This window comes from Vicia villosa, unplaced genomic scaffold (assembly GCF_029867415.1).
Source record: "Vicia villosa cultivar HV-30 ecotype Madison, WI unplaced genomic scaffold, Vvil1.0 ctg.005681F_1_1, whole genome shotgun sequence".
Taxonomy (NCBI): Eukaryota; Viridiplantae; Streptophyta; class Magnoliopsida; order Fabales; family Fabaceae; genus Vicia; species Vicia villosa.
In genome coordinates, this window is record NW_026706661.1 from 70,955 (window position 1) to 85,597 (window position 14,643).

The 14,643-nt window shown below is 34.7% G+C and overlaps 1 long non-coding RNA gene across 1 annotated transcript; it reads left to right on the forward strand.

The window, feature by feature from the left end:
- The first annotated feature begins 12,015 nt into the window (after positions 1-12,015).
- Positions 12,016-13,521, forward strand: LOC131642720 (uncharacterized). Its single transcript, XR_009295983.1, has 3 exons — positions 12,016-12,104; positions 12,401-12,484; positions 12,607-13,521. It is a non-coding gene; the product is annotated as an uncharacterized LOC131642720 (long non-coding RNA).
- The last annotated feature ends 1,122 nt before the right edge of the window (positions 13,522-14,643 follow it).

Sequence of the window (14,643 nt, forward strand, 5' to 3'; positions counted from 1 at the left end):
GACCCCTCTCCATCTACCTCTACTGCCATCCCTCATATATCCAACAATCTCCCTGAATCCACCACTCCTGACCCTTTACCACACAATTTAAACCATCCAACCAGAACCTCTTCAAGAGTGAGTCATCAACCCTCTTATTTATAAGATTATATTTGCAATTCTCTTGCTACTTAAATCACTCTTCCAAAGGTACTCTTTATCCTATCTCCAATTTTATTTCACATAAATACTTATCACCTTCTCAATCTCACTATGCATTGTCTTTAGTCACTAATCCTGAACCTAAGACTTATGCTGAAGCATCTAAGCATGAGTGTTGGAAACAGGCTGTGCAACTTGAATTGTTAGCCCTTGAGAAAACAGGCACATGGAAAATTATAGACTTACCGCCTGGAATCACACCCATTGGCTGCAGATGGGTATACAAAATCAAGTACTTGGCTAATGGTTCAATCAACAAATTTAAAGCTAGAATGGTTGCCAAAGGCTACAACCAGATTGAGGGCCTTGACTACTTTGATACTTACTCACCAGTTTCTAAACTCACAACTGTCAGAACTGTCATTGCCCTAGCTGCCTACAAGCATTGGTTCCTACATCAGCTTGATGTAAACAATGCCTTCTTACACGGTAACATTAAAGATGATGTTTATATGGTCATCCCACATGGTGTGCACACATCTAAACCAAATCAGGTATGCAAGCTTGTTAAGTCCATTTATGGTCTTAAACAAGCTAGTAGAAGATGGTATGAGAGGCTTACATCTATCCTTCTTGCACACCAATACACTCAGGCTACTTCAGATCACTCATTGTTTGTGAAGTGCTCATCATCTAACATTACTATCTTAATAGTTTATGTTGATGATGTTATTATAGCAGGCAATGACATGAACGAGTTTAACTCCACCAAACTAGCTCTAGACAATACCTTCAAAATCCAAGACTTGGGCACTTTGAAATACTTCCTTGGCATTAAGGTGGCTCAATCCAAATCAGGTATCTTTCTTTGTAACACCCCAAATCTACCCAACGAATATTTAATAAAATCAGAGTGCGGAAATTCAACATACAATTGAGATGTCACATTCACCGTAAAACAACAAACAACTTAATCACATATATCAAAGATACATAGCACATAACTCGGATGAACCGATAAAACCTGTTTACTATTTTAAAAAAATAAAACAACTTTTATTAATAATAATAATATCAATTATTCAACTTCACTTCGCATAATATTTTTATTAAACTAAAACAACTTCACCAACGTCATATTACTTCATAAATTCCACTTAAAAGTTAACAACTTATAGTTATAACAACAATTAAAAGACAATCGTTCATCCCCCCGAGTGCTACGTATCAGAGCAAGACCCAACTCGAACTAACAGTAACTAAAGACTTCATAAAATCACTTCAAACTTCCACCACTATCTTGAGTACCTGTCCATTTCCCATGGTAGGGAAACATCATTCAGAAGGGGTGAGATATCCAACAATATAAACAAGCGTATGATAAATAATATATTAAGATTAAATCATACAATTTCACCACTTCATACTTATTCAAACAACAGTTATAATAACAAATAGCAACAACGGTTTATAATAATTATTTATCAACAACAAGTATAATAACAATTATCAGCAACAAGTATAACAATAACAACTTATAACAACAACAACAACGTAATAACAACAACGTAATAAAAACAACAACTTCAAATGCGAATCAACTGTGCAAATGCATGTGGTACCATTGGAGCAGAACTCCCAACTTAAACATATGCCAAGTTATCGAGGCATTTCAACTTAAACAGGTGCCATCAAGGCCAACTTAAACAGGTGCCGTCAAGGCCAACTTAAACATTTTTCCCATCCAGGCCAACGTAATATGCAAATGTATGCATGCAACAATAACAACAACTACAACGTCACAACACAACAATGCAACAACCGCAAACAACTTAATCAACCTTGGTCATAAGACCTACAACTTAATCAACACATCACCAATAACTTAAATAACATTGGTCATAAGACCTGCAACTTAATCAACGTATCAACAACAACAACCAGAACAACAGCAACAAAAACAACAACTTAAACATGCATCAATTGCATCAACTTAATCATTACAAAACAGCCCCTAAACATCTAGGTACTAATCCTTCAAGTTATTAATTAATCTACTACCAACAATTCTTATCATTCTAATTCCAATTCTACTATTTGTTAATTCTATTATTAATTCCAATTATACTACTAGTTCAGCCTGCTACATATATCATCGTTATTACTACTGTTATTTCTTCTTCACACCAATTCCATCTTTATACAACTTAATCCATTAACTACATATCTCATCACTAAGAAATCATCACTATAATTTCTACTAATTAAATTAATCAATTCCAACGGTATAATATTCTAATTAATTTAAACCAATTTCTTCACTAATAATAATAATTATAATTCTTCTCAAGTTAATCCTACTAAGGCTTGATCCCAACAACCAACATAAAACATCAACAGCCAGAAATCAAAACATATTTCTAAAACTCGTATAGCACGCGCCGGGAACCTCTCTTTGCGTCGCGAACACCACAAAAACCTTCAGTTCGCGCCGCGTCCAAACCTTGGCGCTTACCTGCGCTGACACCATCTTCCAACAAATTAAAACTAAATTTTCTTCCTTCGATTCCAGTACAATTCAATTTCGACCATCACAGGAACATAGCAATATTATAGTTATACTCCACCAGCATCTAGCAATTTTCTACAACTAATTCCTCAATAATAATAATTATAAACCCTAGGTTAATTTCCCACAACCATTGATTGAACTTTTATAACCTTATTCACAGACGTCAATCAATTTCAACATTCAACAATACAATCACAACACACAAAACAGAGGCAATCATACAACCATAACCCCCACATATCATTCATCATAATCCCGTTTATAGAGCTAGAACCTCACCCTTACCTTGAATATGATATTGCTCTACTCTCCCGGTTGCCATAACTTATGCCGCCGCTTCCAACTTTTCTCCGAAAATCTTTTCTAACAACGTGCAGAGACGCACCAAAAACCTGTTCGGAAATCGCTTTGTCAGACGGACTTAAAATCATCAAAACTAAAATCGCTCCGGTCAGAAGTTACCTCTACGAGTCTGGAACGTTGTGTTCAAGAACCGCGACGATCCAACGGTTGGATTGGGAGAAACGTCCGTTTTACTAAGGTGTCTCACTGCAGAAACTTGCTGCAAAAATTGGACTTCCTCTAGCTTTTCTCTTCCGCCATGGCTCTCTTCTTCACCTCTCCTCCAAACCCTATTCCTCTTTATGTTATGATAGCTCTTCCTTCTTCCAATTCTAAATCCAACATAGTAAAAGTTATTTTATTTAATCACTTAAATAACTTAATTGGGCCTAAGTGACATACCCCCTCATTACTTCACAACAACTCAAATTAAACCCAAAGTTATTTTTAAGCTCATTAATAAAATAACACTTCAACTTTATTTCACCAAATTAATCTGATTAATTACCAAGCCAACTTAATAAAATAATTCCGACTTCGTCGATGAAATTCGAATTAAATACAAATAGTCCAATATTAATAATAGTATTATTTCTACTATTATTTCTTCAACCTAATCAACTTTATTAATTCTCCGACTAACCGAATAAAATCCGACTTTAACTTAATAATCCAAATACGCTTCCCAAAGTAAAACCGACAATTCCGATTGATCCACGAACTTCGAATAAATCCAATGATTAAATTCTTAAATAATTTAATTAACTAATTAATTAACTTCGGGGCGTTACATTCTTAATCAACGAAAGTATTGTCTAGATTTATTGGAAGATTCTGGATTTCTTGAGTCCAAACCGGTTGCCACTCCATCAGATCCTGCAGTCAAATTACACCAAGATTCCAGCCTACCATATCATGACACACCTTTTTATTGACGACTTGTAGGTCGATTATTATATCTCAATACTACTCGACCTGACATCACTTTCTGCACACAACAACTTAGCCAATTCCTTGCTACTCCTACAGTCACACACTTTAATGCATCATGCAGAATTTTGCGGTACCTTAAAACCTGTCTGGCTCGAGGCATTTTCTTTCCACGAGATTCAAGCCTTCAGTTGAATGGATATTTTGATGCTGACTGGGCGGGTTGTTTGGATACCAGAAGATCTGTATCAGGACAGTGTTTCTTTCTTGGTAGATCCCTTATCTCTTGGCGCACTAAGAAGCAACTCACGATTTCTCGCTCTTCTTCAGAGACAGAATATCGAGCTCTCACTATAGACACATGTGAACTTCAATGGCTCCTCTACCTCATGAAATATCTTCACATCACATGTTCTAAGACACCTGTGATTTATCGTGATAACAACAGTGTTATCCACATTGCGTCCAACCCCGTCTTTCATGAAAGGACAAAACATATGGAGATAGATTGTCACATCGTTCGAGAAAAACAAAGCAATGGAATTTTTAAGTTGCTGCCTGTCAAATCCAAAGAACAACTTGATGACTTATTCACCAAGTCATTGCACTCATAACCTTTCAATGAACTATTACTCAAGTTAAAGTTGTTAGATATCTACCATCCTTTAACTTGTGGGAGGATATTGAAGTATGTGAATGAAGATGATAAAGATAGAAAGGAAGATGCTATAAGCAACAAAAAAATACACTAACTGTTTTCAGTTATTTTCAGTTAGTAGTTACTCTAGGGTTTTATAATATGTAGCATAAGTACACCTTCTTATGGTGTAGCTCATATCTTGTATAAATGCACATTGTACTCACCCTAATGAGTAATGAGAATCACATTTCTTCATTTCTATGTTCATGTTGATAACTCTTAATATTATTGACATTATTTAATTACTATAATGATTACGTTCATTTTAATTAAAATTATTATTTTAATAAATAAATAAAAAAGTTAAAAGATAGTGCACGGTATAAAATAGTTTTACGTCATCAAATAGAAAATCATCGATATGCTATCTCATTAACTTTTTTTAAATAAAAAGAATGATTTAATTGGATACATGGTGGTGATTGGTTAATAGTGTAAACATATATTGCGTGCATCACTCATTTTCTCATAAAGTTATATGATTAGTCTTTTCATATAATTATTTTATTGCATATTTAAAATACTTTTATATATCTAAAAGTAATATAATTTTATATAATTAAAATAGGGTTAATGAACTTTTTGGTCCCTCTAAATATTGCAGATTTCGTTTTTAGTCCCTCCAAAATTTTCCTTTAAGAAGTCGCCCCTTCAAAATTTTTCGTCTAAACTATTGGTCCCTAACGTCAAATTTGCTAGAGATTAGCTACGAATTTAGCCACCGATTAGCTACGAAATTTGACGTTAGGGACCAATAGTTCGGAAGAAAAATTTTGAAGGGACGATTTCTTGAAGGAAAATTTTGGAGGGACTAAAAACGAAATTTGAAATATTTAAAGGGACAAAAAAGTTCATTAACCCATTAAAATATAATCATTTATTTATTTATTTATTTATTTATAGATCCCAGCTAATCAATCCATATAACGTTGTGGAGAGCTATCAAAGTACAGTCTTCAAAAGGGACACCTGATATAATACGACATGGACATTTTTCAATCATAATAGGGGTGTTCATTGGTTCGGGTAAATCCGAACCAAACCGGAATCCAAACCATAGTGTTTGGATTGAGCATTTTTTCAATTCTGGCAAGAACCGAACCAAACCAATGAAATTCTATGTTAATTGGTTCGGGCATCGGATTTTCAGTTTTCTACACGCAAACCCAACCCAAACCAACCATAATTAACTATCATATATATTACTACAAAACATTCAACTTCAACTAGAAAAAAGTGAAATCTCGTATATGGATAAGTTATGTTATTTTAATTTGTTATTAGAAAATTGTTAGTGTATTGTGGTAACTGAACATAATGCTATGAAACAAATTCATTATCATACTAATTCAAATAACTAATTATATATATTCAAAACCTTTTATGTTGGATATTTTCGAATCTAATACGGAAAAATTGTTAGTCTAATATTTACAATTGAACACTATTAAAATTATATTTTTTATATTATTATGAAAAATTAATTTCCATAAGTAAATTTTTATTGATTAGTATATTTTTATATACATTTTCTTACATTTTTATTGATTAAAATTTATATGATTATATTAAATTTAATTGGAAACTACACGATTTCATACGAATACATAAACAACTAATTAAATTAACAATCCATTTAAGTACATAAAATAAACAATACGTGGTCTTTATAAAAAAAATGCATCTGGATGGTGATTGATTTGGGAACTAGTGGCTTCTTTCATAACCATTAATAATTGGAGACTAATCCCATGAAAACATTTTCAACCAAAAATAACTAGTTTAAATTTGGGGTAGAGTTGATTGAATTGGGGGTAGTGTAAACAACTACTGCATGACGAGTCTATGTCAACCTATGAGACGCAGCGCATTTTTTATCATTTATATGAAATTTGTGGCCGAAACAATGAGAATGGGCCCCACTATTGATCTATTTCATTTTGGCACCAATTCTTCAGTCACAAACTTGCATCCAAGCAAGGTACTAACCATCGGCAAACTGTACCTTATATCACAAATTTACTGTACCTTATATCACAAATTCTAGGGAGGTGCTTTCGGAAATGCACTTCCGAAACCCCCCTGCGACACCATTTTTGCAGAACTTCAAAACCTTGCCGGTGACATATAATAACCTAAATGTACTACATTATACTAATTTATAACACCCCTAATATCAATTTTAATCCTAAATTGAATGTTTGGAAAACTTACAAATTTGAGGTGTTGTTGGAGGTGCTTTAGAGGTGTTGTATGAGTCTTTGGAGTAGCCTTTGATGGTCTTTGAAGTTGCCTTTGGTGTTTATGCAAATGCTTGAGAAGAATTTTGGGGTGTTTGAAAGATTTAGGGTAAATGGAAATGGGGGGAGACTGTTTTGTTTAAACAGCAAAACGCGCATTATTTCGGAAATGCATTTCCGAAATTAGTTTTCGAAAATGTGTTTTCAAAATATTTTTTTTTACGTAAAAAAATGTGATTTCGAAAATGCATCTCTAAAATCACTCTTTTTTTCAACTTCGGAGATGCATTTCCGAAGTAAAACATTTAGGGAATTTAGGCCAGAGTGACCAAGAAGAGAGGGGGGTCTTTAGAGAAATTCTCCTTCTTTTTCTCATATTTTATTTGCCAATAAGAGAAGCGAGATTGGGTTGGATACTTTAAGGCCGGACTTGGTTCGGCCAATTAATAGTTATAAATCCGAAAGCTTGCCAATATTTATGCTTGTAACTTTGGTCTTTGATGGAACTTTGATATGTGAATGAAACGAATCTTATTTGACATAATGAACCAATTTTGAAAAGAAACATTGAGTGCATAAGCTTGTCTTCTTGATGATAATGCCTTTCAAGAAACTAACCGTGAACGAATCTTGCACCCGAACTTTGATTGTTGGATTTTGGATTTGAAACGAATAAACTTCAATCAGCTTACGTCTTAAAATAAACTTGGTTCACTTAATAGATTTTCATCTCCAAACTTAATGACAAGCCTTGAATCCCATTGAAATGACAAGTATTTTGATGAGAACCAAGAATTGCATTAATCAAAATAAGCGGGCAAGTCAATCCTCTATGCCATCACATTCGTATTTCAAACCATCGCAACAATAAAGTTTTTTTTGTGTGAAAGAATCCTTGATGGAGATAAGAATTGAAATATGGACGAACGCTTTATCTTGAAATTCAATCACTCTGAGGACCAAGTTTAACAAACTCGAACACCACAAATGAGAACATTAGTCGACATTTTGATGGATGTGCACCTTGTAACTTGATATTGAATAAGCCCATGAATCAACTTAAATACACGTTTCAGTACACAAAGAAGAACTATTTGAAACAAGGTTATCTGAAGTAAGAACCTCAAAGCCATAGAGAGACCTTAACACTAGAGACCCTTGATCCCATGTCAAATAATTGGCTGATGAATACATAAGTTATGATAATGCCCTAATGGAAAGATACACATGAATGCAAAGCTTAAGCCAGTTAGAAATTAAATTAGGAGGACAAATTTTAGGGTGCAACAATGACCTTTATAAAAAAAATGCATGTGGATGGTGATTGATTTAGGAACTAGTGGCTTCTTTCATAACCATTAATAATTGGAGATTAATCCCATGAAAACATTTTCAAACAAAAAAAACTAGTTCAAATTTGGGGTAGAGTTGATTGAATTGTGGGTATTGTAAACAACTATTGCACGGCGAGTCTATGTCAACCTGTGAGACACAATGCATTTTGTTACCGTTTATATGAAATTTGTGGCCGAAACAATGAGAATGAGCCCCACAGTTGATCTATTTCATTTTGGCACCAATTCTTTAGTCACAAACTTGCATCCAAGCAAGGTACTAACCGTCAGCAAACTGTACTTTATATTATATTTTAAATTAGAAAAATAGCTGAATAAACTTTGAGCACCCTTGCCCTGACTTATAAAATTACATTTTAGGTCACACTATCTCCAGCCACATTCCTTCCTGTCGCGGGCGAAAAACCGTTTTGTTCCTCTTTTTTGTGGGATGAGACACCTGATGCCTTCTTTGGGCTCGAGTGCTCATAACAAATGATTTTTCTTTTATTCGACCAAACTTTTTATTATTTCCAAAGGAGGAAAAGGAAAAAAGCTGTAATAACCTAAAAGTGGGGGGAGATCTTGGGTAAGAGGGTTGGTTATACGAAGGGAAGGTATTAGCACCCAACGTATCTGTAGTACTCTACAGGGTTCTTTATTGTTTTTTATTCTATGCTACGGTGAAGGTTCTGTTGTGAAATAGGTGGGACCTAAGGTGTTTGTTTGATTATGCTCGCAAAGATCATCGCGATCCTCTGCATACATATCCCTTAAAGGGAATCAGAGCATCTGTAGCTCGGGGTCTACGGGTGCTAAGGTTTGAATGGTTTTTTTGTGTTTTGTTTTGCTCGCCAAGGATCGACCTTGTGCCTACGTATTCTCAAAGGGATGTTGAGAAAGTCAGAGCAATCGTAGTTCCCACTTATGCTAGTGGAAGCAAAGGAAAATAGACAAATGTCGTCTAAATGCTAGATGTATCTAATCTATATCATCACATACATCTGTTTGATTTTTGTTTGTTTAACCATCCTTGTGGCAAAAACTTTCAATGAAGTCAGCCTTGTGACAAAAAGTTTTGATTAATCAGCCAGCCTCGTGGCAAAAGTTTCAATGAAGTCAGCCTTGTGACAAAAACTTTGATTAATCAGCCAGTACGGTGGCAAAACGGTTTGATTGATTAGCCAGCCTTGTGGCAAAAAGAAGTTTGATTGATTAGCCAACCTTGTGGCAAAAAGTTTGATTGATTGATTGTTTGTGATGATATATAAGAGATACTCCTAGCATAGAGATGAAAAATGTCTAATCTCCTAGGGTATTTGGTTTTGGATATTGGGGGATGCTTATAAGAAGCCCGTGGGTCCTTGTACGAAGCCCAAGAGGAGGCTATCCGAGGGTCCTTGCATTGTAAGCCCAAGAGGAGGCTATGGGAGGGACAATCCAGGGTCCTTGCATTGTAAGCCCAAGAGGAGGCTATGGGAGGGTCACTCGTTTGTACAAAGCCCAAGGGGAGGTATGGTATAGTTGGTTTGAGCTCTTAGAGCGATTTCACCGGGAAACCATACTCTATGTCCTAACCTAAACTAGGGAGATTCTTTGCACGAAGCCCAATAGGAGGCTATGGGGAACCTAGTGTTGTACTAAGTTGAACAAGTATATAACACAATCACAAGTATGAACAAGTACGAACAAATATGAACAAGTACATGAACAAATATGAACAGTTATACATATATGACAAAGTGTGTGTATATAATGGAGTTTATGAAGGAAATATACCTGTGAGCATGATCCATTTGTATACACAGGGGCTCGGGACTTACACTCGGGGAGAAGTCCACTTGAGTTTATTCAAAGCTATGTAAACAGGTATTTACAAAGGGGCTTGGGACTTATACCTACATGGAGGCCCATGGTATTTTTGGGAAGATTTAAAGAAACCTTCATTTTTGGTTTGTTATTCAAAGTTAAAAAAAAACAGATTGAGATATGTACAAAAGGCGTACAATGAAATACCTAATTTCATGTACTGGAGTGGGTATGTACAAAAGGGCTTGGGGCTTATACCTACATGGAGGCCCATGGTATATTGAAAACATGGTTGATCGTTTTATTTACAGACGCGTCGTTTGTTGTTTCGAAAACAGTTTGAAAAGTATTGTTTTGAAAGAGTTTTCTGTACAAAGAAAAACTGTATAAAAGAAAAAGAGTGGGTCTTATACTCTCTAATATTCGAGAGGCCCCACTGTTTTGAAAAACAATGAGTTGCATGATTTGAAAGTGAATTGATTACTGTTGTGAAAATAGTTTTTTTGAAAATGAAGTTGAATTGATGAAAACAGACAAGTAATTCATTTTTGCAATTATGGAGTTTTAGGCTTACCTCGAAGAATGAGAAAATGGATTTCTGAGTTTGAGGTGTTACCGTGATTCTTAGGTGATGTGCTTGGAATAAATTAGGATCTCAACAGATATTAAGCATCCACACCAGCAAAAGAGAAACGTCGGATAAGCTCACAGCTTACAGCATTCTTTGATCATCCAGTAATTGTTTAAGAACTCCTACAGCAAATGGAAGACCAAACAAAACAGACAAATCCAAAAGACAACGGAGAAATAATCTCGAAGTCTTGGATGAAGTGAGAAAATTCAAGTAATATGCAACAGTAATCAATTAAAAATTTAAATGATTAGCTACACAAACTATGAAAATATCAAATTCAAATGAAAATTACTTCTAATAAAAGATATTTTTTTGTGATTTTTTATGAAAGAAGAAAATAATTAGAAAAAACATAAAACTATTATGCATCTAATATATTTTTTTGTTGTTTTTTATGAGAAGAAAAATAATTAGAAACATAAAATTTAAATATGCATCTAATATATTTTTTTGGAGTTTTAATAAGAATAAAAAAAAACACACTTATAAACATATGAAAATATTAAAAGAAAACTTTTAATATAAAAGACATATTTTTGTCATTTTTTTAATAAGGATTAAAACTCAATTCTATGTTTAAATTAAAATACTAAGTTTTATTATGCAAACAATTTCTTATAGAAAATTAAAAGAAATAGTTAGTAAAAAACAACTAAGTATTTGGGCCAGAGGGTTTGAAATTCGTATGGAGGTGCAGGCCCAACATGTAACAAAAGCTGACTGAGTAAATAAAAAAAAAAAAGAAAGAAAGCTGGGCCGGACCGGGTCGGGTCAGAGTGACCCGGATCCGCCCATGCTCTTATCACAAGTTGCTGGGTTTGAGAACCCTAAATCAACACAAGAGGCAGCGCCTCTTTCTCACCATCATGATTTTTCCACGATTTTTTCTGTTTATGAACAAACAACAACAACTGAATCCTTCTCTCTGCTTTATGCTCTCAACAACAACACAGCCCTCAAACATCTCGCGGCCTCCCTCTCTAACACTCTCTGCTCTCTCTCTCAGGGAACAACGACAGCAACAACATATCTCTCTCGTTCTCGGCTACCTCCGCTCACTTTCATTCTCAGTAAACAACAACTTTAACTCGGTCTTTCCTCTCTCTCGCGCGGTGGACAACAATGGTTCGGTTGCTACAGAACTTCACCAAGATTCAAACTATCTTGACAGATAGAGGTATAATTCTTAAACGATTTCTATGAATCCGGTTTTGAAACTCATATTACCAACAACACATGAATTTTGTTTTCCTCCTTCAGAACATAGCAACAATTATTTATACACTCTCTGCTTTCGGTTTTGAGCAATTTACAGGTATAACAATAATTAACAGCAAGGTTGAGAGTGAAAGGGGAATCGAATTACCTGCGGCAAGGAGGATTTTACCGGTTTTACGTCGAGGTATGACTTTGATTACTTTCTGAAATTTTGATACAAGTAATTGTAACTATGGCTATGCTTTTGAATTCGCGACTGTCGCTGAGTTGATGCTGTTTTGAATTAATTGATGTCGCGGCTGAATTTTTGAATTGATTGATGTATGTATCGAATTCTTCCCGCTGGCTGCAAGTTATTATTGTTGCTTTGCTGAATTTTTGTTGAGTGTCTGAACCGTTGAATTGTAGTTGTGTTGTTCTGAACCGCTTCTGAATCGTTGTTGTGTTGCTGAATTTCTTTGTTGAAAATTGTTGCTGCAGAAAGTTTGTTGATTGAAGGTGGTATGAAGATGAAAGTTGGATGATGAGGATGATTGATGCGTTGATACGGGGCTGCAACTAGAGGTATGGTTTTGAATCTCTTTTTTTTTTTGGAAATTCGGGTGGTGTTGTTGAAGAACACTTTGAGTTGCTCAATCTTTGAAATTTTTTTTTTATTGTAACAACTTTTGAATTTGTTGTTGTAGGATCTATTTTGATGAAGATGATGCAACAAAACCTTTTTTTGGATATTAGGGAGACTTGAAGATGCAACTTCAAGTTGTTGCTCTCTACTAAGGTATGAACTACTTCTTCACCCCTTTTCCAACTATGGAACTAAGAAACTTTGAAAATTATGAGAGAAAAGGGAGGAGTGAAAAAGCAAGTAGTTAAGGTTGCTTTGGTGTGATTTGCAATGAAGTGAGGCCTTCTATTTATAGGAAAAGTTAAGGGAGTGTTTGGCATTTGGTAATAAACTTGATATCCAAATTGTAATCATTGCAAAAATCTCATAAGAATAAGAATATTCTTTATGACATTATTTCTTATGCAAGTGGGAAAAAATATCTTTGATTCCTTTTTGTCTTGAATTATTTCTTTGCTAAATACACCCCTTTTTGTCTTGATTTGGGCTTTTGAATATTTTGTTGAACTTTTTGCTAATCTCACCCTTCTTGTTTCTTTTTCCATGTGACATGAGCATTCTTGATGAAAGCATGAAGAAATTCAATTTTGAAGAATGAAGACTTTGAAGATTGAAGAATTCAAGAAAGTCTTTGAAGCTTTACTTTTCTTTTTCTTGTAATTCCAATTTATTCCAACTTTAAATTGTATGAACTTTGCATTCTTGAAAATGAATGGAATTTTGTAATTCTTGAACTTTAGATAAAGTTCCTTTGTAATTCATTTGTTCCATGTAAACGCTTGAACTTCTTTTAGAACTTGAATGAAATTATTATTCAATCATGAAATTCCAATATTCTTGAGTGAAATTGTTATTCAAGCATGAAGCTTTGAATATTCTTGAATGGTCTTTGAATTTAAAAATTCAATTCCCTTTGATATAGAAAATGATGGGAAATCCTTGGAGTAGCATGAAACTTTAAGTCTTGAAACACATTCTTGCCATCATGAATTGTTTCAAATTTGTACCAACTTTCAAATAATCAATTCTTCACCATGATGAATCCATAAGCCAAGAGTCGCGGAATAAATTCCAAACAAATCTCTTGAATCACACAAATGGCAATGGCGCATTTAAAATGAAAACATCCACGAACATGAAATTATCTTGCAAAGAAATGTTGACTGTTGATCTTGAATTGAAATGTAATTTCCATTGGATGTTGTCATAGGGATTATTTGAAAATGATTGAAACCTTTGATTGACTTCCTGGGGATTTTTAGGGTTTCCCAAATGTGATCCCTGATTTCAGTCCCTGATAGTTCAAAACCCTAATCTGATGATTTGAAATTTCACTGTTGATCAATCCTTGTGTAGGAGATGTCTTGAGTCAATAGATTAGGCCAAAATGATGTACTTGGGGTCTTGAGGTCATGTCCCAAGTCATTAGGTCAAATCCTGAGCAAAAGTCAGGAGTATACTGTCTTCAGTCAAAACCCTAATCTGATTGATTCAAAGCTGCTGAGCTTGTTGAAATGAATCTCTGAGGACCAAATGTTGATTGTTGATGAAGATGATTCATTTGAGATGAAGGGAGAACAAAACCCTAGTTGATTGTTACTTGTACTGATGAGTGGTTTCTTGATTAAACCCTGCTGAGTCACAAGTAGCAAACACAAGCTATGCAATTTGTTAGAGATGCAAATGATGCATATGCAAATGATATGAGGTGGTATCTTAGGTCAAAAATTGGGGTATGACAGATGCCCCTATTTAAGTTTCTTCAACCTGAGACATGAAGATTGAAAATCTTCGTTTTGATAGGGTGGAAGAGACTTAAATATCAGAAGACGCAAATTTTGGACCTAAGATACCAAAATTGCGAATGATGCAAGGACATCTTTACCGAGGGGATATCAAAAACTGACTCCGCTGGGGAAAAGAGATCGGGAAGGATGTCTCAATCCGTTTTAGGAAGAGAATCCGTTTTGTCTTTTCGGGAAAGCAAGTGTATGCTTCACCGGGGAATGATAGCTTTGTAAGAAAAGCTTACCTATCGACATTATCGACTATCTGCATGGGGATAGACTTGTTTAATAATGCGAAGGTGAAAGTATGA